This window comes from Vulpes lagopus, chromosome 11 (assembly GCF_018345385.1).
Source record: "Vulpes lagopus strain Blue_001 chromosome 11, ASM1834538v1, whole genome shotgun sequence".
NCBI classification, from domain to species: Eukaryota; Metazoa; Chordata; class Mammalia; order Carnivora; family Canidae; genus Vulpes; species Vulpes lagopus.
The window spans coordinates 25313186-25341035 of record NC_054834.1 but is presented as its reverse complement, the minus strand read 5'-3'; the positions used below and the strand labels follow the sequence as shown (position 1 = coordinate 25341035).

At 47.1% G+C, this 27850-nt stretch overlaps 1 protein-coding gene and 1 long non-coding RNA gene across 15 annotated transcripts in view; one reads left to right on the top strand and one right to left on the bottom strand.

Moving 5' to 3' along the window:
- The window catches only part of DISP1 (dispatched RND transporter family member 1), a 157944-nt gene extending 138903 nt beyond the window's left edge, over window positions 1–19041 (bottom strand). For 9 of the 14 annotated variants that reach the window (XM_041722641.1, XM_041722648.1, XM_041722650.1 and 6 more), the window contains exons 1-2: window positions 13727–13963; window positions 732–879 (exon numbers count right to left, since the gene is read on the bottom strand). The gene's annotated coding sequence lies outside the window, so the exon portion shown is untranslated. Of the gene's footprint in view, window positions 1–731; window positions 880–13726; window positions 13964–18783 lie in introns of those variants that run through there. The other 5 variants (XM_041722658.1, XM_041722659.1, XM_041722642.1 and 2 more) reach the window with 4 other exon arrangements.
- A 261-nt stretch (window positions 19042–19302) lies between these two features.
- Window positions 19303–27489, top strand: LOC121472093. Its single transcript, XR_005982776.1, has 3 exons — window positions 19303–19367; window positions 22449–22591; window positions 27329–27489. It is a non-coding gene; the product is annotated as an uncharacterized LOC121472093 (long non-coding RNA).
- Window positions 27490–27850: the final 361 nt, after the last annotated feature.

The window sequence follows — 27850 nt, the reverse complement described above, 5'->3', positions numbered from 1 at the left end:
GAGCCTGCTTCTCCCTCTGCCTGTGTCTCTGCCTCTCTCTCTCTCTCTCTGTGACTATCATAAATAAATAAAAAAATTAAAAAAATAAAATAAAATAAAATAAAATAAAATAAAATATCTTAATCAGGTTTCAGATAGGACAAACAGTAAATACTCCTGGCAGTACTGAACTCCCTCCTCCTTTTTTAACCAAAGGTATACCTATTTCTAGTGACACTAAACTGATGGGCCTTTTATGACCTAAAACCAATGAGCCTTCTATGGCTCAAACATGGACACAACCAGGCTTCCCCAAAGAGGCTGCAGAAGATACAAGCCTGTCAAGATCCCGAGCCACTAGTAAAGACAGCCAAAAGAAGGACTTAGACAAACCCCTGAGAGGTGGCAACAGTGGGTAGGACAGTAGCCATAAAGAAGATGCCACATTCCTGGAGACCCCAACCTGTAGCTGACCGACTGCACACACAAGTCCAATCACCCGCAGGGCCCCAGCAGGGAGAAAGCCAGGCCGAGCTCTCGGGACACTCAGTGAGACAGGGAGGGAAATGATCAATAAGCAATGGTTACCCAAAACCAAATTTGCAAGATGTGATGTTTACAAAGGTTTTTCCTCCTGCTAATATGAATCTGGAAAAGAAGGGACAACAATAAATGTCACCTTCCTCTCTTTAGTGTAGACTGGGCACTACGGACAGAGATCTGGGAGAGCTGACTGTGGCAAGAAGGCTTACCTTTCATGGACTTCTGTCAGTTTTCCCAAGATCCCATCCACAGACTCTGGGGTGAGCGGGGTGTCCCAGCCATGCCCTCATGGTCACCACCAGACACCGCAGGGGAGGAATACAGCATCTCTCCCCTTCTAAATTTTTGGCTGGGTCTCTGTAACAGAAAACAGATAACAACAGAAAAGCATACAGATTTATTTAACATAAATTTTATGTGACAGAGGAGCCTTCATAAGGAAATTAAGATCAAAGAAAAGGTTAAACCTAAGTGTTTTTAAACTAGATATGATGAGCCATAGAGTCATGGAAATATGTGATGAGATAAAGAAGGGCATGAGCCAAGGGTAGTAAAATGGGGAAACTCAGCAAGGATTATTCATTCCAATTCCTCCTGGCATCCGTCCATCCTCAGAGATAAGGATGCTCCTTCCCTCTGGGTTTAGGGAGGGCGCCTCTTGGGTGCAGGAACTGCTTCAGGGGAAGGTCAGAAAGTCCTTCCTGCACATACCAGTTCTCAAATTCCTTTGGTTTACAATATTTGACATGTCAAGGTGCCATATTTGGGGTACCATGTTCTGAACCCCATCATTCCCTTTCAAACAAGTTACTTCCAGGGCACTGGCAGGCTCCAGCAAGTTATTTTTTAGGACTTTTTTTTTTTTTTTAGGACTCTCAATGAGTTTCACCAGTTAGTAAGAACGGGTATGGGAGTCCTCCCCCCCACCCCCAGGTTCAACGCAAAACACTTCAATCAAGCAGAGTGATAACGTGGACTTCTACGGCAGTGTAAACCCGATGGCCAGAGACCCCCCTGACAAAGCTGTATTATATATTTTAAAGTTATTTTTTAAATGTATGGCAGAGCTAGCTATAAAGCAAGAGAAATGTGCGAAGGTAGAAAGGAAAGCATGAATCTAAAGGGCAGCTACTTCTGGAAGCAGCACATTCTTCGGGCATTTGCACAGTCCTGCTGGCTAGAACCTAAGTGGGGAGACAGGGTGACAGGAGGCAACGCTGGGGGGCAGGGCCGGAGCACACAGCATGGAAGGATGGTCAGACAGAAAAAACAAAAACGAGATAAATGCATATGGGTAAACCTGAACACTGTTATTTCTGGGGTTAAAAGATCAAGTCCCAGAACTATAACACTAATAAAAATAGTTTGTATCAGAAAGAGGCTAATCTTGGGTGCCCAAGTGGCTCAGGTGGTTGAGTACCTGACTTGAATTCTACTCAGGTCATGGTCTCAGGGTCCCTGCTGGGTGGGGAGTCTGCTTCTCCCTCTGCCCCTCTCCCTCCAGCTCACACTCTCTCAAATAAATAAAATCTTTAAAAAAATTTTTCACCTCAAAGATGTTAACCCATTTCAGTTAATTAAAATTTGTCAAAATTCAGAATGAGCATCTAATCCCTTAATACAGTGAAGTAACATCTTGTTGTATACGGTCTATCTTGTGAATCTAGAAACTATGCTCCAGAAATCAGAGTGTTCAGTGAAAGCTTAGTAAGTCAACTATTTCCCAATAATAGTGTTGTAAGGGTTGACTCTAAAGACAAAATAATGTGAAAAACCCTCAGTTCAACGACCCACCCATGGATTACCAATGCCCTCCCCTCATCCCCACTTTAAACTGTCCATGGCCAGTTTTAAATTCTGAGTGGATTTTTTTCTCTTCTACACAGGATGCTTCCAGAACTTTCCCATCTGTACATTTTAGCAAGCAGAAATTAATTTCTACGACTAAGATAAATTACAATGACAAATCTGCCACCCAAATTACACTATAACCCAAAATAAATTATGAAAGCTTTACCTTTTGCTTCTACCAGTGCAAAGGTTTGGCTACCCCCAACTGTAAAGCAATCACCAAATAGTCAGCAAGGTGACACAGTTCTCTTACCTTTAATAAAAACGCTAAGAGCTGAAACTGTTCTGCAAGAAACCAACTGGCAACCACTAAGACTACAGATGAAAGTTTTATTTGACTAGAAATGGAAAATCCTGTATGCATACACAGAATGATAGGAAATGACGTGGTGGCCTCCTAGGAGTAGAAAGCTGAAGCAGAGCTGCATGATGGAGAAAACAGAAGGCCCCAGAGCTTGCCGTCCGGCAGAGGGGTTCAGGGCTGCGGCCCTCAGCTCAGGCCCAGAGTCAAGTCCCAGCCCCGACGACTGTGGCACACAGGCAAGCCCCTTAGCTTCCACAGACTTCGGTCTCTGTATCTGGGAGGCTGGTCTAGTAGCCCTTAATAGGACTACAGTAAGGATTAAATTAGATATAACAGATATAAAAGCCCTTACCACAAGAATTGGCACATAGTAAATATCTGATAACTGTGAGCTAGTCACAGAGTTATTATCCTGTTTCCAATATTATTTTACAGTACCACACAACCGGAAGTGTTGAGAAGCACCTTATGCAGTAATTAAAGAATTTATATTTTAGTTATTCCCAGATAGTAGGCAATCCTAATACCCATCAGACAGCATTCAGCAAACACAATAACCAGATCCAATACCAAACAGCCACGAATTAAATCATTAAAAATTATTAAGGCATAACAAAGACTACTAATCTGCTCACTTGAGCCCGGAGATCTGATTACTAATAATTAGGTCACAGTATTAAGGGGCTAATGAAATTTTTCTACAATATACTGCTGCAGTGATCTTGAGAGGGAACCATAAAAAACCATAATAAAGTCAAAAAGAATCAAGAACCACCAACTGTTCTGCGACCACAGCAATCCCATACATGCCTCCTCACAGCCTTATTAGCAGCTGGGGGAGGGTGACAGCGACAGGGGCCGAATCCCAACAGCTGAGTTCCATGTTCCATGGGCAGAGAACTCTGAAAGCTTGGTTTGCACTCAACCCTGACAGCCTGAGAAAACCCAAGTCGTCTCAGGGAAGGTAACAGCTCTATCCAAATCCTACAACCGGGATAAGGGGAAGATCGGTAAGCAAGCCTGCATTCTTACAGCACCAGGCAGAAACCAGCTGGGCCGGAACCGGGAACTAGCAGCCTCGGCAGCCACGACCGGCGGCACCTAGCCCATTCCTGGGGCAGGAATCTCACAACCACTCACTCGGGAGCCACTAATTTACTCTGCATTTCAAACCGGTCTTTTTATCTCGATTTAAAAAGAATTAAACATTTTCTTTGCAGCAAATGGAAATGCATTCATCATGACTCACTACCCTTTTCAGGGGCAACAACTTGCGGTTGTAAAGCAGAAAACCCTGGGCCCGTTCATCACAGCCTGGGCCCAGCCCCGCCCCGCAGCTCACGGCAATGCCAGAAAGGTCCTGCTTCTCGCCAAGGGAATCCGTTCTGTGCACAGCCCTCTCGCTAACTACCACCTCTCTTGTTGTCACTGTTTTTATCCAAGCAGCAAATAGTTTGCAAGCATTTGCTACTTCGGGCTACATGCTACATTCATTGTGGTGATGCCCCTGAAAGAAACATTTATCCCTAATACACTGATTGCATTTCACAAAAGTTTAAAGTGGAACAGCTCACAAATGCTACTGTGAGTACGTGGATATTAAAGAGAATTCTACAATCAACAAGCTGCTCGTACTCTCCAGAAAGTACGTAAGGGTAGGCACTGAATCTAAAGGTGCTTTTGAGACATGGAGCATACAATCAAAAGCAGACAGGCTTTACAATTAGCTCCACTATTTAGGAGCATTACAAAAGTAGACAAGTTACTTAATCTCTTCGAAATTTGGTTTCCTCCCCTATAAGAGGGAAATATGAATATGTACCTTAAATAAGGCTGCTGTAAGGACTGAATACAATGTATATTAAATGCCTACACCTACCATATAGTACAGGATCAATTAGTAGAAGCTAGTATTATTAGAGACATTTTCATCAAGAGGAACACTTTTAGTGCTGACTTCTACTCCTTGGTGGAAAAAAAAAATTCACCCTGTCAGCAAAACTTATTATTACTGGTCTAAAAAGACAAAGTGAAAACCATAAGCTTCACGGGAGAAACTGTAAGGGACTGGCATGGATGAGGAGACCTAGCTCCCAGCAAGGTGGAAGACAGGACCTGCAGTAAGAAGGGAGTCTCATCTGCAGTAAGAATGCTCATCTCATAACAAGAGCATTTAAACAAAAACCCAGAAAGTATGTGAGATTACAGAGGAAGGACTTGACCAAAGTCAGGAAGCAGCTATGCAGGTGTCTCAAGTTCAAAAAGGTTCGTCTCTCCCCATTATCCTTTTTCCTCCAGGGAAGAAATACATTCTCCTTGAAACTGGAGGTCCTCAGTAAGGAGGTCTGAAGAGACAAGGTAAATAAGCAATCTCTATAGATTAAACCACTTACTACCTCTTTGGACTGACGGATTTTTGTTCGGTTTTATGAATTCCACTTTAAAATACACATACAGGGGTGCCTGGGGGGCTCAATCATTAAGTGTCTGCCTTGGACTCAGGTCATGATCCTGGGGTCCTGGGAATGGAGCCCTGCATAGGGCTCCCTGCTCAGCGGGGAGTCTGCTTCTCCCTCTCCCTCTGCCCCTCCTCCCTGCTTGTGCTCTCTCTGTCAAATAAATAAAATCTTTAAAAAATGAAACACATATACAATTCAAATAATGTACCTTAGGAGTAAATCCATCAGTCATCCACACCTTCATCTGAATTAACATAACCAAATAATTATGGATCAGCCATCAGTTATGAGGGAAATGAGAGATTCCCATTCCCAGTACAAAAGTAGAAGAATGGGGGATGCCTGGGTGGCTCAGCAGCTGAGTGTCTCCCTTCAGCTCAGGGCCTGACCCTGGCATCCCAGGATTGAGTCCCACATGGGGCTTCCTGCAGGGAGCCTGCTTCTCCCTCTGCCTGTGTTTCTCATGAATAAATAAATAAAATCTTTTTAAAAAGTAGAGGAATAGGTGATTTTAAGGCATGCAGCACTACCTAATGGAGGCAATAGGAGAGCAGGGGAAGAGCCCACGGGAGAGCCTGCAGTCAGCTACGGAAGGACCCCCTCCTCTGGCTTCTTAGAGGCAACAACGGCCAGCACATTTCACTGAAAATCAAATGCTACTGCAGGTTACCAATATTCATCAACTCTAGGTCTATGAACCAGGATACTGTGTAATGTGAAACACTGGAGTCTGCAAATACAAAACTGTCCTACCTAATGATTAAACTACAGAAAAATCATCATTCAAAAATTAGTATTCATTTAATTGCATCATTTTTTTGAAAAAAGCAGTTAGAGGTCATTCAAAAGAAACATTCACATTTATTCCTCTGTCCGAAAGGCCTCTGAACTTTAGCTTAGACATAGTCATTCACTTAAGTATAGCATAATAACTAAACAGGCTTGATTCAACCTAGATAACCCTATATATACCATGAGCTTTTATTTTTAAGCTTTTCTGAACTCTCTTTGCTTGGAAATGTAGAAATGCAGAAATTTCTCAATTTAAATTTAAACCCTACATACAGACCTGTGCAGAGAAGCTTTCGTCCAGCCCTAAGGGTTCCAGAGAGAACCCTACTCAATAGATCTTCGAGGACCACCGAGGTTCCTCAGAAGGAAACTAAACACTCCAGGTTACTCAGTCAGATGCAAATTGTACCAATGTTTTGAATACGAGGGAAACAGCTCCCAGGTCTAGTTCTGAAATAATCACACTACAAAGCTGGGGCAGATACTCTGTGCTTAATAACTAGTCATTTCAAATTTGATCCCATACGCTGAAAAAAATCTATTATTTGACTACTTCTGAGTCTACATCCATACGTACTTTTATATCTTCAGATGCAATTAAGTTCCCTTCGGGGCTGACATCCACTGAAATACTTCATTTTGGTTTTTACTCAAAACCTGAAGGAAATAACCCTTTGAGGAAGAGGAAAGGGACAAGTTGCTTCAAAATCTTGCACCTTCACTCCCCCTTTCAACTCTATCTTCCCAGTTATACTCCAAAGTGCAAATAAATAAATAAGTCAGTCAGTCTGATAGGAAATAGTGCCATAGTTAAGTACATTTTTGAACTTGATGAGATAAAATTGACAATTGAAATATAACTCCCTAAGAAGGGGCAAAGCTTATTCAAAAAGACCAGGCCTGTTGATCAGAGGTGAAGAAGTACTAAGTACCGTCAGAGATACATCCCTCCCTGGAAATAATAAACCTGAAATAAGAAACCATACTGAACAGCTGTGGAGTGACATAAAGTAGTTAGAGTAAGTGAAAGAAAAGAGGAATAAGACAAAAAAAAATCTCACTCTAGTGATACATTCTGGTAAGACTCTCAGCCAGCTGCCATGATATAATATATAAATGTTATCATTTTGAGTACCATGTGCCATGGGTTGTGCTAACAAGCACATTACATATGTTATTTCCTTTATTCCCTCTAGCGACTACGTGCAGTGGGTATTAATAGGCTTATTTTGCAGGTAAGGAAGTAAACTTAGATTAAGCCCGAAACCCTGCAACCTTCTAAAGAACCCATTTACCTCCTACAATGTTTCCTCTATGCCTCACGGAATCCTTAAAATTCCCTCTTGGGGGATTTCCAAACTCCAGCCCTGTGCTACTCGGACAGCACTTGGGTCCCAAGAGCCACATGTTTCTCTACTAACCTCAGGGAAGAAAGAGCTCTCTCAGCAACTTGTTATGAACCACACATTCTCTCGACCTGAGATCCTCTGGAAAATCCCGTGAGTCATCCGATGGCTAGGTTGTACGTGTAAAACCTCCTCAAGCCCCCTGGGCATCACACGGAGCTGTGTGCCCTGAGTGGATATGCTGTCCACCCGGACACCCCCACTTTTCTGCATCACTGAACGACCCGAATATCACCCCTATCCTCTTAACTATCAATTCATACTCAATCCCCTAAGTAGGGACTCTTCAGGAAACCCCTTTACTAGTGATCACTCTCGTTAGCAGAAAGGGTACTAGACTGGGCATCAGATCCAGCTTCTAATGACGGTTCCTTTATTCACTGTGTTACCTGGACAAACTACTCCACCTTCCTGGGACTAAGTTTCTCAACCACAAATGGGGAGAACTGGACTAAATGAGCTCAAGACTAATTCCTTCCTCTAAGAAGTTTTTGTGCAAAAAAGGCTAGCAATAGAAAAAAAAAAAAAAAAAGGCTAGCATAGCACTAACTTATAATAAAACAAAAACATGGCTAGAAAATTTTTAAATTATTCAAGGCACCTTAAATTAAAAAAATACACAATACATAAAAACCATGAAAGAGAACTTTTCCATTTCAAAGGGTGACAAGGTTGATTTAATTGTCCATTTTCTATTCTTCATTTGACACATGAATGAAGACTAGGGAATGCCTTACAGACTCCTGCTCTAAGTATATATAGACACTATCCTAATCAGTCCTCACTACACAATATTTTATATACCATATATTTTAATATACCAAACACCTCTTAAATACTGTGATAGCTGGTCCTATGAGTCAACCTGGTTGGGTTACAGGACCTAGTTAATTAATCAAATATTAACCTAGGTGTTGCAGGGAAGGTATTTTGTAGATGCGGTTAATATCTACAATAGGTTAACTTTATTTTTTTTTTAATTTTTTTTTAATTTTTTTTTATTTATTTTTGATAGTCACAGAGAGAGAGAGAGAGGCAGAGACACAGGCGGAAGGAGAAGCAGGCTCCATGCACCGGGAGCCTGATGTGGGATTCGATCCCGGGTCTCCAGGATCGCGCCCTGGGCCAAAGGCAGGCGCTAAACCGCTGCGCCACCCAGGGATCCCTGTCATGGCTTTAAAAGCATTTCCTAAAGACCAGTTAGTATAATGTCACCGTGTGGAAAGTCACCCATCAGCCCAATCTCAAAACCTGAAGAATCATACAAAACAGATGCGGAGCTCATCCTACATAGTGACATTTGCAAAATCAAGCTGGGAATTCTCTGGCTGTAATGTTTACTACAGATACATCAGTGGGTGAGTCTTCAGTGCCACAGTGACCCAGAAAAAGATTTCCGAAACCACCACATACCCAGAAAACTAAAGATATGAGAATCACATACTTTGTGACATCAGTTCACACACTGGGGCCATCCAAAAAAACATGATGATATGCGATGTCTATAAACACTTTCTGTAAAGAGGCCGGTAGTGCTTAGGCTCTGCGGGCCCTATGATCTCTAGGGCCACTACTCACAAGTCGGCTGCTGCAGCCTCAACACAGTCAATGACAATCCATAAACAGACGAGGACAGCTGTGTCCCAAGAGAACTGTATTCATTAAGACAGGCCACAGTTAGCCTGACCCCTGCCGCACACTCAGAAAATCAAAGAGCTGGAAAAGCCCCTGGAGAGCATATCGTACAATGTCCCACTCAATGCCAAAATACCTGTCATAGTATCTGTGACAAATAGATATCTGGTCTCTGTTTAAGTCCCACTGACCATCCCACTCAGGGCAGTTTCTATAATCAGACTCTTCTCCAAGCTAGACCGTGTTTCCCCACAAGGGACATCAGGATGTTCCCACTGTCTAGAACCGTCCAAAGCACTGTGGGTCATTTAGCATCCCTGGTTCAAATCACTAAATGCTACCTACACACACATACACCCATCACTGTGACAACCAAAAACTTTCCCACATATTCCCAAATTCCCTAGGGTGGAGGTGTCGGCACCTAGTGGGTCCAGATCCACTAAACTGTAACAGCGACGAGAGACTGTGGCACATGTCTTATATAGTCACTCCCCCTCCTACATATGGCAAATATAACCAATAAATCATAACATCCTTTAATAATGAGACTGGACTCTCTCAAATTTTTAACATGATGTTCAAGACAACCATCACCAATGAATGTGACTTTAGAACATACTTGTTATCCCTCATAAAAGGAATTCTACATACACATTCTGAGAAGAAACTGGCTTCCTGTAATTTCATAAGGCTGAAACATAATATGGTTTAATTTTAAACCCTAAGGGGGGTTGTCAAAGTCTGTGAAAGTACCTCTTGGTTTTGGGAATGGCTGAGGGGCCCTGAAGGCAGCAGGTGGACCGGCCAGGAGCACAAGACGCCCTGCAGCACGGTGCATGCCTCACTTCTGCATCACCAGGGTCATCGCATCTGGCCTGCGCAATATTCCACCAGAAATACACGCGGGTAGGAAACCTGTTACATTATCTGAGCCATTTAACATAAAAGCACAAATTATCTCATTCATATTTTTTCTTTTTTTTTTTAATTTTTATTTCTTTTATTTATGATAGTCACACAGAGAGAGAGAGAGAGAGAGGCAGAGACATAGGCAGAGGGAGAAGCAGGCTCCATGCACCGGGAGCCCGACGTGGGATTCAATCCCAGGTCTCCAGGATCGCGCCCTGGGCCAAAGGCAGGCACTAAACCACTGCGCCACCCAGGGATCCCTCATTCACATTTTTAATAATCACTAAATTTTCCCAAAACGTAACTGCTCTGAAAGCCAAGGCAAGACCATTCTGACTATTGTCTGAATGTGACCGAGCTGCTCACCATTTTGGGCAGTGACCTCGATGACACTGCCAGCATTCAGGGTACAGACGTGCGATAAGCGCGTAGGTCTACACATATGTGGGTCTCGTTCACAGCGACCCTACACATAGCTGCAAAACACTAAGTGGAACGTGTAGAGCAAGCGCACACACTACAGATATATCTTTAAGTGATTTTGTTTTTGTCCCTCCTTCATATCACAGTAAGAGATTATGTTCATTTCTCTGCCATCAGGTTTATATGTACAGGGTATCTATGGATTTAGTTTAGGACTGTAAAGGAGGAATTATAAAATACCTGTTCTAAAAACAGAGTGTTAGGGGCGCCTGGGTGGCTCATTCGGTGAAGCATCTGCCCTCAGCCCAGATCGTGACCCCGGGGTCCTGGGATCCGAGGCCCATGTGGAGCTCCCTGCTCAGCGGGGATTCCAGTTTCCCTCTCCCTCTGCCCCTCCTCTGGCTTATGCTCTCTCTGTCAAATAAATAAATAAAATCTTTAAAAATAATAATAAAATACACCTCTGATTCCTCTACCTTTATGTTCTCAACTCACTGAAAACACAATGGTTTCATGTCTAACTCCCCATTCACTATTTAGTAAATACAGAATTTAACTCGCCAACTGATAGGTGTTCCTCGAAGTCTAGACTTAGCTGTAAGCCATTTTTTAAAAGATTTTATTTATTTATTCATGAGAGACGCAGAGAGAGGCAGAAACATAGGCAAAGGAAGAAGCAGGCTCCCTGCAGGGAGACCGATGCGGGACTCGATCCCAGGACCTGAGGCAAAGGCAAATGCTGGACCACTCAGCCAGGTGCCCCAGCTATAAACCATTTTAATATAAAAAGTATGGAGATGAAAAAAAAAGTATGGAGATAAACTAAGATTTGAACTAAACCTTAAAAAATGTGTCTATATAAGACATTACTAGTTTGGGATTAAAAGGTTTAACATTGACTGAAAGTGAAAATAAGCTCTACATACAATCTATGTCGACCTATGTATAATTCACATGTATAATTATCCACCTCTGTTACAATAATGGACTGAGGCCACTGGCAAGATTAGTTTCCAAAAATATTAATTATCATTTTCTCTGTAAGTCTTAAAAAATCTGTTATAGTTCAGGGCAGTTTTTTAGTCCTTAGAGCATGGATAAGAGTTCATATACAATTCAAAGACCAACTCCAAGCAAAGTCATAAATGTAAGAAATGGCAGTCACAGATCACTAACCAAGTTTCAATTCTGTAGGTTTAAGTTAACTTTCTATCTGGAGGGCAGGGAGAGGGCCAGCTAGAGGAAGCACAATTCGAAGGATTTGTTTTCTCCATTCTTCAGAGACATGCATGTCAAAGTGAGGGGTAGGGAGCGGAAAATCCAACACAAACTTTGGGACAGCCTCTGCCTAATTCCCTCTGAGTAATTCTCGGGTCTCCCAGGCAATAAGGCACCAGATCCAGAGAACCAGTGCTTGTCACACTTCTCTACAGAAGACCTGGCATAACATGATCCACAGACCATCTCCCTCTAAGCCCGAGGAGCAGCATTAGCTAGGTGGCTATCGTCAATCCAAAGCCGCAAGCTTGAAGAGGTTAAGTATTATAAACATAGAAGACAAGGCTGGAAAGGGTAAGAGAGTAACAAAACTGAGTCTCAAACAGATCACTACAGCCTGAAATGCTGGACCTCTGAAACCCTGGCAGGATCAAATTTAACAGGAATAAGTGTGAAGTCTTGTAATTAAGGCAAAAAACCGCTATCCAGGTGCAAGGACTTGACTAATAGATTGCCCATGAAAATTTTGGGAGCTTTGACGTACAAATGCTGGATATGAGAGCAAGATATGTCTGCTTAAATGTTAATGTAATTTTGCACTTCAAAAATATTGAAGTGATAAAATAGTAGGTGTCCACCTTACAGGAAGTAATGGTCTACCTATTTGCTGCCTTGATCAGACCTCTGAAATAGTGTAGACAATTAGGGAAGCCATATTTTCCAGATACTGACAACCTAGTGCAACCAGAATAGGACGATCAGGATGGTAAGAGATCTAGGTAGTGGCATTATTTAACCTGAGAAGACACAGTTGTTGTTATTTGCCTAGATCTTCTATGTTGCTCTGGATGATATAACGAAAGCAAACAGATAAGAACTACAGGTAATTGGATCTATTATAAGTAAAAGAAAATAATTTTCTAACTGGAACCTCCCAACAATAAACCAAGGCTGATTAGAAGGAGATGAACACCTTGTTATTAGCCCTAAATACTCTGGGAAGGGAAGAGGTATGAGAGTATCCAAATTAGGTAGAAGATTAGGTTAAATGACTACTAGTGCTCCACTTCCATCCTGCAACAGTATGCTAGGTGCAGAAGAAAAAGATTAAGTAGAGTCAGCACTTTCTTTCCCTAACAGCAAATTCAGTTGATGAAAAGGGAGAAGAAACAAGGAAGCCAAGGGGATTCTACAATATATTTTAAAATACATGATAATAGAAAGACCTAAAAGTTAGATGCAATAGAATAGGTGAATTGGGATAAAGGGTATATGGATTCAGGGGTAGAAGACTGGGGGTTGCATCCGAAGTCCAACACAGCCTCATTCCAGAAGACACCCAGGAAGCCACCTAACCTTTCTGTAGCTCAAGGTTTCTGTCCCTGACATGGAATACTACATGTCCTGCCCTAAGGACCAAATGACTATGGAAGAAAAGCACTCTGGGGGTCCCTGGGTGGCTCAGTTGGTTAAGTGTTTGCCCTTGGTTTAGGTCATGATCCCAGGGATCCTGGGATAGAGCCCCATGTCAGGCTCCCGCTCAGTGGGGAGCCTGCTTCTCCCTCTCCCCCCTGCTCATAATCTAAGAAGAAAATTAAATTAAATTAAAAGAAAAGCATTATGTAAATAATTTACATATAAATGATCAGTTATTCTATATTAGGCTCTTCTCAGCTTTGCTCACCACACTTTTTTTAAAAAATTTTATTTATTTATTTATTCATAAGAGACACAGAGAGGGAGGCAGACACAGAGAGAGGGAAAAGCAGGCTCCTTGCAAGGAGCCCAACGTGGGACTCGATTCTGGGACTCCAGGATCATGCCCTGAGCCAAAGGCAGACGCTCAACCACTGAGCCACCCAGGTGTCCCTGCTCACCACACTTTAAAAAGGGTATGAAAGGGGCAGCCCGGGTGGCTCAACAGTTTAGCACTGCCTCCAGGCCAGGGCCTGATCCTGGAGACTCAGGATCGAGTCCCACATCGGGCTCCCTGCATGGAGCCTGCTTCTCCCTCTGCCTGTGTCTCTGCATCTCTCTCTCTCCATCTCTCATGAGTAAATAAATAAAATCTTTTAAAAATAAGAATAAAAAAAATAAAAAGGGTATGAAAAACCCAGAATCTTGAAAGATCAACCAATATAAGGCCCTGTGAATGGACTAAAGACATGAGAAGTATATTTTTAGGTAGAAAGGTACAGTCTTACCTGAAGTATTAACAAGGTATTTATTACAAAATAGGTTAAATGTTCTTAAAAAGGATACTGTTTAGCTGTTTTCAATAACCAAGGACTACAGATTGCGAGGAGGTAGACTTGGGGCAACCAGGTGGCCCAGTTGGTTGAGCATCTTGATTGATTGAGCCAAAATCCTCTTGGTTTCAGCTCAGGTCATGATCTAAGGGTCCTGAGATCAAGCCCTGAGTCATGAGTCAGCTCCATGCTCAGCAGGGAGGCTGCTTGGAGATTCTCTCCCTCTGCTCCTTCTCTCATGCACTCGAGCTGGCTTGCTCTCTCTCTCTCTCTCAAATAAATAAATCTTAAAAAAAAAAAAAAAAGAAAGGAGTGAGACTTGAATGAATAAAAGTGAGATCAGATAGGTCTAAGGAAGAACATTTACATGCTTGTTTTGAGATCAAGTGAAAATGTATAAACCAAAAAGCAACAGACAGATATAGGAGTTACAACCCTGGTCAGGATGATAAGACCCCAGAAGAGGATACTGAGGTCTAGAAATCAAAGCCCACCTGTCGTGGACTGGTCAACATTCACTACCCTTCAGGGAGTTACATCAGACTGTCCACCAAGGTACTAAAGCTAGCTCTGTGAATGGGAGCCAATAAACTGTTAGGAAAGAAAAACACAATTAGCAGTTCTAGGGACACCTGGGAGGCTCAGCAGGTGAGTATCTGCCTTTGGCTCAGGGCATGGTCCCGGGGTCCTGGGATGGAGTCCCAAGAGTCCCACATCGGGCTCCCTGCAGGGGGCCTGCTTCTCCCTCTGCCTGTGTCTCTGCCTCTGCCTGTGTCTTTCATGAATAAATAAATAAAATCTTTTTAAAAAATTAGTTCTACTCGGAAATATATTTTATTATGAGCATTCTAGGTGGGGTACCTGGCTGGCTTGGTCAGAAAAGCACATGACTCTTGATCTCATGGGCATGAGTTCAATCTACACCGGGTGTAGAGATTACTTTAAAAAAAAAAAAAGTGTTATTCTTCTTAAGTGATAAAGCAAATGGGGTAAAATGTTAAGGTGAATCCAAATAAAAGGTATACAGGTGGTTTCTTGTACTATTTTTATTTTTACAACTCCATTCAATCACATGAAATAGTCACCACTTAGGTTTAAAATATTAGGTGTTGACTCTGAAACTTCTTACTTGCGTAGTCGTTAGCTCTTGTGGTAAAGTCTGAACACTGACAATACATCACTTCCTAGGATCTGCCCTCCCTCCTCCACTTTAATTAAGACAGGTTCACTCATATATAGTGCTTGGTCGTCTCATATCTGCAATGTTCTCAATCTCCATGCTTTCTTCTCAATACTGAAAATAAACACCAAAGCTAAAATAAACCTCAATATCTGTTTGTTCGTTTTAAAGATTCCATTCACCCACCATGAGAGACACAGAGAGAGGGGCAGAGACACAGAGGGAGAAGCAGGCTCCCTGCAGGGAACCCGACGTGGGACTCATGGGACTCGATCCCAGGACCCCGGGACCACACCCTGCGCCAAAGGCAGGGCCAAAGGCTCAACCACTGAGCACCCAGGAGTCCCTGGGGTTTTTTTATTCATATTTCGATCCTTCTCTCAAGCCTTTCCAAGATTCCCAACTACCCCGTAAACTTTTTGACCTCAAGAGCCTTTGCCCAGTCGTTCTCATGTAGGTGGGAAAAGGAGGAAGGATTTCTTTCTGCCCCCTGGAGGCAATAAAGGCCTGCATTGTCTCTAGGGTATTTTAAAACAATAATAAACCCAACTAAGTTTTTCTGCTTTTTATTATCATCAAGCACTGGCAATTCTAAACAATGTCAGGGCTAAGATACTCCTTCCAACCACTGCAGACCGCTCCCACCATCACCTCTTAACACATCACCAATAATGGCCAGCTTCCCTCCCCACCCCACATCTTTTATTTGACATTTCTTCTTTTCATTAGGATCTCAAATTGAAGCAAACCAACAAAGAAAACTAGTAACAAGAACAAAGACTAATGGCAACCAGTGTATTTTCTATATAGTATCTGCAATTGTGGCACTTTAATAGGAAAGTTTGTGTATAATTTAACTTGATGTCTCATTCGAAAGCAAAGATAAGTAGAGTCCATTTATACAATCCAACCAATTATGCTTTAGGATTGTGAACAAATGGTTCACAGCCATAACTACGTGTCTGGAGGGTGGAAATTTTGCCAAGATGTATGGGATGAGACTCAGCAGAATGAACAAGACTACACCAACAGGACTGCAGCCCCCTTGGCTGCTCTGATCCCCAAGTCACACTAAGGCCAGGTCACCTTGATCACTAAAAGAAAAGGTCTAACTCAGGAAAACAAAGAGGATGGAGAGTCCTACTAAAAGAAGGGGTTGACTATGTATGCCTCAGTCAATCTCGGCGACAACCATGCTTGCATTACAGACAATGCAGCTGGGAGGTAAGTCAGCAGAAAATCAACACTGCTTGGGATCTCCCTATCCAGAAGCAGGATTCCTCAGCAGTAACAAATTCTCCTGATTCCACCAAATGGTGGGGAATGCCTTTCTAACTAGGGTGTACAGACTATGTACTTATGGACTATGTAATTATAAAACAGACAATCAGCACAGAACCAAAAGACTCAATATAGCAAACTACTTCATATATTACACACAGGTTATTATAGAAAACAAAATGTGTAAATGCGTGTCCGTAAAAACAAAGTCTGGGCTCTCACTTTTTCAGTATTTCTCCCAATGCACAGATACATATTTTGCCATAGCAGAAATATATTCTGCCAAACAGAAATAATAGATACATAAGAATAACCAGTACTTTCCTACAACCTTATAAAAAAATTCCACTATTGGTTAAACTGTAAAATGTGTCTAAATCCTACAGAATAACATAGGATTTACTATAGAAAGCTTAAAAATTTACCCAACAATAAGTGTAATGAAGATTCCAAAGATTATCTGGAGCATACAGCAGTCTAATTTCAAATATATCATTCAAACATATAACTAGAAACTTGCTAGAGGAGAGCTCTTGTGATTTCAAAAACAAGCACTTCCTCTACCCCAAAATAAAGTCTAAAGATCTCCATACTTTTTCACGTGCTTTATCTCCCCAAAACCAAGGGAAAAAGAAAACATTGTTTAAACCAAGATTTTTATGGAAAATTCAGAACAAGCCTTATCAGAAAAAGGATACTAATTTAAAGAAATGAGATGGAGACACATAGAACTGTACACAGCAGTTTATTCAATAACTATGAAGATCAGTGTCATCTTTTCATTTTCTAATTTGAAAAACCATTCAACATGCTCAATTACATGTTAAAGCACTGTTTATTCCTAGCTGCTGCTTTTCACTTGTACTATCAGCTGTGTCCCTAAGTATAGGGACCTTATAAGTATCTACCTCAAGCACAGATTCTCAAGTCCACAAGAGTTTATAAGTGTCACTAATATTGTCATTTGAAATCTGGGTGTTCTCACCTAGGTGTTCTCACCACACCAAAACAAAAACAGATACAAGAGACGTGAAGTCTGTGAGGTGAGGACTATGGTGATCACTTCACAAGGCACAGGTACAGCAGACCCCCACCCCCACCCCCGCCGTCCACCTTAAACAGCTACTGTCTCTATTTGTCAGTTATACCTCCATAAACCTGGGGTGCGGGGAGGAACTGAGAAGCTAGCAAGACACTAAGCCACCAGTACACAGACAATGCTCTAGTGGGCTGAATTAGTGCAAGTCAGATGCAAACACTTCCTGGAGCAACGCAGTAACTTGAAAAATAAAAAAGTTTAACACAGGAAGCACCTGTAACCAGCAAGTGCTCGTCAACTGTCAGCGTCTACCCCTGGCCGTGGAGCGGCTCTCGCGCCGCGCTGCCCAGGGCATGCAAGAGTCCAGGTCGCAGCAGGTGGCTGGCATCACACTCACGGGCGACACTGTGTGATGCGGGCGACACTGTGTGATGCGGATCGGGGGCAGCCACTGAGCATAAGCACGATGCCGGCAGGTGACCGCTGTTCCCAAGCGCACGCAGCATGCAGCGGCCACTGGAGACACCTGGACGCGATCGGCGCGTGTAGAACCACACCCCTGGGTCACTAAGGGTCGCTAGCGCACTGTCCCGGGCGCCGGGGCAGAAATCCGAGCCCAGCAGTCCCGAGGAGGGGGGCAGCCTGCGCACCTGACACGGGGCCCACCTGCCGGCTTGCAGCACAGGCGGCGCAGGGCACCCGCGGCCGCTCGGGGTCAGCTCCGCGCAGCTGAGGGTCGGGGGGGCGCCGACCTCACTGCACCAGGGCCGGGGGGCGCCGACCTCACTGCACCAGGGCCGGGGGGCGCCGACCTCACTGCACCAGGGTGGGGGGCGCCGACCTCACTGCACCCGGGCCGGGGGCGCCGACCTCACTGCACGAGGGTGGGGGGCGCCGACCTCACTGCTTCAGGGCCCCGGGGGGCGCCGACCTCACTGCACCAGGGTGGGGGGCACCGACCTCACTGCACCAGGGCCTTGGGGGGCGCCGACCTCACTGCACCAGGGTGGGGGGCGCCGACCTCACTGCTTCAGGGCCCCGGGGGGCGCCGACCTCACTGCACCAGGGTGGGGGGCACCGACCTCACTGCACCAGGGCCGTGGGGGGCGCCGACCTCACTGCACCAGGGTGGGGGGCGCCGACCTCACTGCACCGGGGCCCCGGGGGGCGCCGACCTCACTGGGGGGCGCCGACCTCACTGCACCGGGGCCCCGGGGGGCGCCGACCTCACTGCCCCGCGGTCCCGGGGGCGCTGCTCCTCCGCGGCGGGCGCCCGGGTCCGACAAAGGGCGAGGGCGCGAGCGGTGCGGCGCAGGGGCTCGGGGTCCGCGCAGAGGACCCGGAGCACACTGGGCCCGAGGAGCCGCCCCGCGCCCCCCCCCCGCCCTCGGTCGCGCCCCCGCCCCCGCCCCGGCCCCCCGCGCCCCCGCCCGGCCCCGCCGCCGCCCCCCGCGGCTGCTCCGACCCTGCCCGCCCTCTGCCCGCGCGGGCTGCCCGGCCCCGCGTCCCTACCCGGTCTCCCGGACCCGCGGCGCGGGGGGCGGCGGCGGCGGCGGCGGCGGCGGCGGGGCCGGGACGCGTCCACGAAGGAGACGGGCGCCCCGGACGCGCCGGCCCCGATGCGGACCCGGAGCCGGCTTCCGCCTCCCGCCGGAAGGCGTCCCGAGCAGGACCGGAAGTCCCGCCCCAGCGGCGGCTGAGGGGGGCGGCCGGGGGCGGTCCTGTCAGCAGCTCGGCGGGGCGGGGGGTCACACCGACGTCCGTGGGCTGCCCCCGGCCTCGGCCGAGCCGCGTGTTTCTCCGCCCGCCCGCTCCTTGCCAGACCGCCGGGTCGCGGCAGGGGAGGGGGCGGGACGGTGCGCGGCGCGGGAGGGGCGGGGCGTAGGGGGAGGGCGGGGCGAGGGGCGGGGCGTGGGAGGGGAAGGCGGGGCGCGAGAGGGGCGGGACGTAGACGGGGGCGGGGCGTCGGGGCGGGGCGTCGGGGCGGGGCAGGGGCATGGCACGTGGCGAGGGGAGGAGAGGGCGTAGGAGCGGGCGGAGCGCAGGAGGGGCCCGGGCGGGAGGTGACCGGCGCCCCCCACCTCTGGGAGCTGAAGGTTGGGCTGGGCGGGGGTGCAAGCCCGGGAGACCGGGCCGGAGACAGCCCAGCGGCTCGGCGGAGCGGGGCGGGGGGGGGGGGCGGCCAGGGGCTGCATCGCGGAAGCGGGGGGACTGGGGGGGGTGCTTGGAGGGCACGGGGAGCCGGGGAGTGGCCAGGGTGCTGCATGGAGGGAGCCGGGGGCTGCATGGGGACACCAGGAGTGGGGGGCGGGCCAGGGGGCTCCATGGAGGGAGCCGGGGGATCAGGGGGCTGCATGGGGAATCAGGGGGTGCATGGGGGGCACCTGGAGCTGGGGAGGGCCAGGGGGCTGCAGGGGGGGGACTGGGGAGCTGCAGGGGGGCACCAGAAGGGAGGGGAGGGCCTGGTCTTCCCAAGGTCAAACAGTTCAGCAGTCCAGGGAACAGGACTAGCTCCAAATCCTGCCCCTCCCAGTCCTCCCCCCACATCCCGAGGCCTCTGTGAAAGCCCTAAGTGACACCCTTTAGTTGTGAGTGAGGTGGGAGGCAGACGTCTTATTCAGAACCAGGACAGAGGGGCACCTGGGTGGCCCAGGACATGATCCCGGGATTGAGTCCCACATCAGGCTCTGCGCTGGGAGCCTGCTTCTCCCTCTGCCTGTGTCTGCCTCTTTTCTCTGTGTCTCATGAATAAATAAATAACATCTTAAAAGAAAAAAAAGAACCAGGAGAGAGAACATTTTAAGGAAAGATGTCCTGTGTATTCGCCAACTGGCTCAGACAGTTAAATGGGTCAATGAATGGAGCTAATAAGGTTAAAGGGCATATTTACACTTTTGTAAAAAAGATTTTATTTATTTATTCATGAGAGACACACAGAGAAGGAGAGAGAGAAAGAGAGACAGAGAGAGAGAGAGAGAGAGAGAGGCAGAGACACAGGCAGAGGGAGAAGCAGGCTCCATGCAGGAAGCCCGATGCGGGACTCAATCCCGGAACTCCAGGATCACACCCTGGGCCAAAGGCAGGCACTAAACTGCTGAGCCACCCAGGGATCCCCCACACTTTCTATGTACATTATGTATGATTTGTGCGTGAGTGTTGTTCTTATCAGCATCAACCAGAATACCCATCAGTGTCATGAGCAGTTAGGTTCACCACGGGCCTTCGTCCCCTGGCACATGCAGCCACTAGTAATTTGTTGCGAAATAAAGTAGTTGGAGGCAATCACAACAGCATGCTCCTTGAACTCCTAACTGCTTAGTGTAAAATTATATTCATTAAAGATTACATATTGAACAATAAGGTCAAGTCAGTGCTCTCCAGTTAATAATTCCCAACTCGGCTGTACGATGCTCAAGGCAAAGTATTTTTTATGAGGATCTCAATCTTCTGTGATTCAATATCACTTACATTTAAGGTGGGGCTTTCTTCCTAAAAGGGTAGCCTGGGGAACTGCCCCAGAAATGTTTCCATTTCACTGTAATATTAAAAAACATGACCTTTGATATTTTGGTCTAATTTTTTTTATTGTGGTCAAATGTATGACATATAAAATTTACCATTTCAGCCACTTTCCAATGCACACTTCAGTGGCATTAGTGCATTCACAACGTTGTGTAGCCACCTTCCCCGTCCGTCTCCAGAACTTTCTCTATCTTCCCAGAGAGTTTGTACCCATAAAACCCACCTCCCCTAAATCTAATTTTGGTCTAGGTCTATAGGCTTTATATCCCATAGAAATATGTTCAACATGGATTCATATCCTCTGCAGGTAAACATTTGTGAGTGGAAATAAAATAGGGCCTTGTTCACCTCAAAGGAAGCCTGTGATTTCCACAGGGACACTTTGTACAATAATCAGATATTTCCACTTCAGATCTCTTTAAGTTCTACACCAATGGAAATTCCACCCGTAAAATACAACCAGGAAACTTGGCGTTTCCAGTTATCCACTGTTTATCCAGTTATCCAGTTATCCACTGTTTCCAGTTATCCACTAGGCCCCATTTACTCATGTTCTAGGTGTCCTTGCATCTGAGCAGGCCCAAGAAGCTCTGTTCCCACTCTAAGGGGGAAGCAAGAAAGTTCATCATTCTCCGAGTTTCATCCTAGGACGCCAAACACCTGATAATACCTAAGAAGAACCAGATCCCAAGCTTGTTCCAGGACAATCTCTTTAAAGCCCAACCACCCCTAGCATCAATACCTCCTACCTTCAGTAATTTATGGAACATCTGTTGCTCATCTGTCAGGTGCTCTTGACTGGACCTTCCCCTGGTGTACCCTGGACCCCCTTCCAAAATAAGCCCCGAGCCCCAGGCTATGGGGAGATTCACTTCTCCTCTCTGAGCCTCCCAGTTGCTCTGCCTGCATCACTTGCACTATTCCATGGACTCTGTTCTCACTTTATCCTGGCCTGCATTTGATTTCTGTTCTTCATGAAGCCAAGGACCCTCTTGGCTGGTTCTGTGGGGTCCCCTTTGTTCTCGGACCTGGCCTGCCTACATCATAAGTATGTCCCACAGATTGCTTGGGACAAACTTAAAATAATAAATTATTTATTTATTGTGTATCTAAATTTCAAATTTAACTAAGCATAGTCTAATTTTATTTGAGAAATCCGGCAACCCTATTGCACATAAACGAGACTCCTTATATATAGCAATGCAATTTTTTTCTCATCCAAATCATGCACAGAACATTGGACCATCCATACACTGTATAACGCTTTCCACCTTTGTATACTTTCCTTAACATTTCATAGAAAGAAAGAAAGAAAGAAAGAAAGAAAGAAAGAAAGAAAGAAAGAAAGAAAGAAAGAAAGAAAGAAAAGCAGAACCACATATCTGTGAAGGGGTTTGTTAAGAATTCAGCGGAAAGTTTGGAAGACTGAATCAGAGACACAGATCTGATGCCCTCATAGTTGTAAGGCAGTAACTTTGCAGGTGGACATTGCTAAGTACGGGAGTCTAGGATTTTGCCTGAGAACTCGTGGCAGGTGGGCAAGTGCTTTTGAGCCAGACCCATGGCTTCACCATACTTACTTTTGAAGTACTTTTCTGTAGTGGCTTGTTTTCTTGAGTCATGTTCTGTATCTTTATTCTTCTTTCTTCTCACAGAAGTCAAGTGGATCTCTCACATTAGAGGAGTACATCCCAAAGAATCGTGGAGAATTTCTGGAAAATGGAACATCGAGACGACATTCACAATGCCGACCTCTCTCTCTGCACCCTCTTTACCGTTCACTCTGCCAAGACCAAGGGTACGTGCACTAGGATCTAGGATCTAGGAGGCCGGGCTGCCGCCCCCGCCCCCAGGGACCTGCTTGGCCTCTGCAAGTGACCTCTCCCCAGCCTTTGCCTTACTTTGTCACCTGAGCATGTCTTGCAAGTGTTGTCTGTAAAACACCTGCGGCTCCCCTCTATGTGGAGGAGTGACCAATAATATCTAGACAGACGCAATGCTTTCCTCATTAGTGTGTTTTATTAGTCGTATTAGCCTTTTGCCCCCAGGCAACCTTCTTAACAACTAAGCACCCCCTCCATCCTCTATTCATTCAACAACCATCCGGACAGCATCAACCACCTAGGCCCGTAGGTAAACAAGAGACAGCCATACCTACCGTGAGGAGTCTGCATTCTAAGGGGGTGGGGACAAAAAATAACACTTTTATTTATTCACATGATGATATATGTTCATATATTATGATTTAACAGGTTATTTTATAGCATATTAAATGTTTTAGGGGAAAAATAGGGCATGATGAAAGAAGGGGACAGTGGGCAGGGGGGCAGTTTACAATTACAGTCATCAAGAAGGGACATTGTAGCAGAGGCTTGAAAAAAGTGGGGAAAAAAAAGACACGTCTAGGGGAAAGTGCTCCAAGACAGAACAGCCGGGCAAAGGCCCTGAGGCAGGAGCATGACAGCCAGTTCTGGATGTCCAGCTCTGAAGCTGCGGCACACTCAAGCAGGTCTCAGTCTGGCTTAGGCTCAGACTGGACTCCTTTCTAGAATGACTGATTTCCTGGCATTTCTGTCTCCCCGCCTGGGCCTGGTGGACTCTTCCCCTTTGCCCACCGCCCCTGTGAGGCCACCCGTGGGCTCGTGAGAGGGACATTGCTTCCTGCTTCCGTTGGCATCACCGGGGATGACCCCTTGCCCTGGGAACGGCTGGCCGCTGGGAAACCTGTGCCAGGTTTTCCCCGGCTCCGGGCCAGCTTCCCCAGCAGGCGCCCGGCGGGCGGCTGCATCAGGGCTCCCCATTCCCCTGCCCCACAGACAGAGTCCTCCCTGCAGCCCCGCAGCCCTGCCCCCCTCACCTCTGCAGAGTCTGTCACCCAGGGACCCGATTCCCTGCACAAAATCTCTTCTGGTGTAACGAGTGTGTGTTCTTCCTCCTGCTGGAGCTTGACCGATGAGGTGGCTAGAACATTCCTAAGGTCACCAATCACGTCTTATTCAGCTCCAATTCCAAGCAGCTGCCACAAAACCCTGCATGTGACAGTGTCAGTCAAGGCTTGTTGAATGAATAAGGCACCAAATATCCTCTCTACTCGCCTGCTAAGCAAATGGAGACCAGTGGCCGAGGCATGACATCGACCCCAGCTTTGTTATTCAGGGTTCCCTCCTCCCAGAGGGGCGGAAACCGGGGGCAGAGGCAGAAACACAGGGACACAGTGCTTAGGTTGCCACTATGTACTAAAATCATCAGTGTTTGGCCCACTGGCCACAGAAGGTCCGCCAAACACGGGCCACTCGCAGACAGGGAGCCACGCCAGGTGCTGCCCAGCAGCTTGCTCTACTGCGTCTAGAAAACAGGAGAACCCCTCTGTTGACACTCGTGCTGGAAGCACGTACCATGCCCCGTTTTAAATGCTCGACTTTTCCCGAAAGGAAATCTGGCTGCAGTAAGAATGAAGCAAACGGCTACGTGAACAGAGAGCAGAGAGGCTGGGCCCCGCGGGCCGTGAGCGCAGTAATAGTCGCTGACGTCCTCCCGCGACGGTGCTCACCGGAGCCCTGGTCCCGCAAGGAACAGTCCTGGAGAATTCAGACTGCACTGGGCCTGGTGGCAGCAGGTGGGACGGTGCTGATGCCGCTCACTGTGCCACCAGGGCTGCTGTCCCCACCCTGGGGACCTCCTCCTCTGCCAGCTGGGCCCACGGTGCTGTCCCCGCCCTGGGGACCTCCGCCTCCTCCTCCACCAGCCACGCTGCTCTTGGCCAAGTGCCTCTCACTTGAGTCAAACGCCAGCTGTTGGCTCACTAGCTGAGCAGCCCTGGGTGACCCAGTTAACCTCTCTGTGCTTTGGCCTCATCGTCTTAAAACAGGGCGATCACGGGCCCTGGTTGACAGTTGTACAGGCTCCAAGCAGGTCGCCGCAGGGGAGCCCCCAGGGCCACCTGGGCCGCCGCCACCCGTGGGGGTGCGAGCATGGTGGCCTCAGCTGGGGGACCCCGCAGCCGCTCGGTGAGGCCAGCTACATTTCCAACTTATCAGGGGCCCTTTCCCTCCCCACTTGTCCCCGTCACTACGTGTGTCCTCGCCCCTCGAACAAAGTCTACCTTCTTGCTAGAAGGCTGAGCTGGGCCTCTAGCCATCAGCCTCATGGGTCTCTGGATGAGCAACGCTCTTCCCCTTCCCCCAGGTCACACCTGCTGCCCCCGGGCCTGCCCCACGGTGCCCTCCGAGCAGAGGAAGTGACTCGAGTCCTCCAAGCCAGTGGAGACTCCCACGGCTCAAGGCCACCAACCACAGCCTGTGCTGCCTTGGCTGGTCTGCATCTGTCTCTCCTTACAGGAATTTACGTTCCCTAGAAGGCAGCAAATGCACCCAAACTGATGACTTCGCTGCCCAGCGTATGTTCAGCAAATGCACAAGTGAATTGATCACATAAAAGCAACTCAGATTAGGCAGGGGGACGGCCCATCCCGCAACCCCGCTGCCCGGTGAGAGGAGGGGAGACTTTGGGCCCCGTGACATCTGACTCCATGACTCTGAGAAGCTAAAGAAGCTTGTGCCGCATGTTAATATAGCCGGCTGGATGCAAATAAACTCAAACTGGACTCCAAAGTCATTACTTCATCGTACTACTTAAAAAAATTTTTTTAAGATTTTATTTATTCATGAGAGACACAGAGAGAGGCAAAGACACAGGCAGAGGGAGAAGCAGGCTTCCCACGGGGAGCTCGATGTGGGACTCGATCCCAGGACCCCGGGGTCATGACCTGAGCCAGAGGTAGACGCTCAACCACTGAGCCACCCAGGTGCCCACTTTTTAAAATTTTTATACTGCAAAGATGTCTAAATACACAGGATGTACCATATGCCTTGAGGTAGTGAGTTTTGTGAAAGTTCACAGAAGGGAAAGCTCAACTGCAGTAGTGTTTCATACAAAGGGTCATTCTTCCAACTGTAAGATATGAAAAATGCAAATTTAACCTATTCTCCTTGCTAAAAAAAAAAAAAAGTCAAATACAGAGGAAGAATGATGAAGTGGTGGGTGAAGAAAGGTGGGTGCCACAAGGACACAGCTAAGGAACTGCCAGTGGAGCCAGAAGGATGGACGCCCAGTGCAGGCTGAGCAGTGGGCTCGCTGTCCCAGCCGCTCCAAATCCAGCAGCGTGCTTATGTCAGCAACTAGCAAAATGAAAAAAGTCAAGCAGCTCAAACAGTAGCAGCTTTCACTCGACAAACACACAGCAAATGCAGCCTGGACAAGAAGTTTCTCCTTTTCCTACTTGACTACGTCACATGCAAAGTGACACGAATCAGTTTGTGAAAGCAGCGGAAGAATGAGCCTGCAAGGAAAAGCATTCCTACCTACTTTAGAAAAAAACAAGTGTATGTTTAAAATATTAAAATCACTCAGGCATAAGAAATACCAGATGTTGGCGAGGATGTGGAGGAAAAGGAACCATCGCACTCGTGAATTAATACAGCACTGTGGAGAACAGTACGGAGGTCCTCAAAAAGGTAAAAATAGAAATAGCACAGATTCCAGTAATTCTAGTAGTGGGTATTTACCCAAAGGAAACGAAAACATCAATTTAGCAAGATAAGTGCACCCCGGAGTTTGCTGCAGGTCATCTACGGTAGTGAAGGTCTGGAAGCAACGTGAGGTGCTCAGCGATGGATGGATGATGGATGATGGATAAAGACGTGCTACTGATTGATAATGGAATATTACTCAGCCATAAAAAGAATGAGATCTTGCCGTTTGCAACAACGTGGATGGAGTGAGAGGGCATCATGCTGAGGGAAATGAGTCAGTCCAAGAAAGACAAATACCATATGGTTTCACTCATGTGAGGAATCTAAAAAACAGGCCAGCAAGAGCAGAAGCAGAGCCGTGAATACAGAGAACAAAGTGGTGGCTGCAGAGGGGAGGAGCTCCGGCTTCCAGTCCGGATGGATGAGTCCCGGCAGGAACAGCGCCGCAGGGGGGCCCAGTCCTGCCGTTGTCATGGGGACACGTGGTGACAGGTGCAGCCATGCAGCCACAGGCCTGGCCACAGCATAACGCACATGTGTTGTTGCATCACCATGTTGTGCACCCGACGCTAACATGACAGCGTGTGTCCAGTGCACTTCAATTGAAAAAATTTTTAAAGTAAAGAACAAAAAAGGCTGAGATACTGGGATGAGCTACAGAAGCTGAGAAGCAGCTCGCCGAGTGACAGAGCGTGTGCTCCCTGCAGGGTCCCAGCCAGGTGAGTCTTTGCAGAGCCCCCCCCCCAAGCTGGCCAGTGTCGGGGGCTAACAGGGGGCTAACAGGTGGTGAGGTCCCCAGCTCGGCACGGTACTGGAGGCCAGTTAGAGCCGCAAAATCTGATTGAAAATATTAGAATAAAAAATTTAAAAAAATGAAAAGTAAACAATTGAACTTTAAACAAAATTATTTAGTCATGACATGAAATATAGTTGTTTTTTTTTTACTGAACAAAAATAAACTGTTTTGAGCAATTTCACCTTTCTCTTCCGGTTCATTCACACAGGAAAGAGAAAGATAAACTGTTTTATGTAAGCGCCCAAGGAGATCTGTTTACGGAGGCAGAAAACATTCTGGAAGGCTCAGCCTCTGGGAGCGGCCGGGGCCTCGCCGCCCACGCCCAGCCCGAGCAGCCAGGACCGGGCTCCCGGAGAGTGCTCTGACCCACAACTGTTCCTTGAGATCTAACATATTTGAAAATAAATAAAATAGAAGTTTAAAAAAATGGAAGTCTTTAAACAAAAGCTCCCAGGTAAAAGTACAGTTTTACCCCAATTTTTAGAGCAGTCATTCTGCCCAGTTTTCGAGGGGGAGAAGACTCCTGTGTCACGGCGAGGGTGGCGTCAGGCCGCAGGCCCCCTGTCGCTCAGGAAGGCTGCTGAGCTCCCTCCCCGGGTCCTCGGGTCCCCGGGCCTCGGGGAGAATCCCCGGGAGGCTGCGTGGGGCCAGATGCTCGGGGGCTCAGTGCCTCTGCGCCCCACGGTGACCGTCCTTCCACTGCCCTTCCGCTGGCCTCGTGGGGGCATTG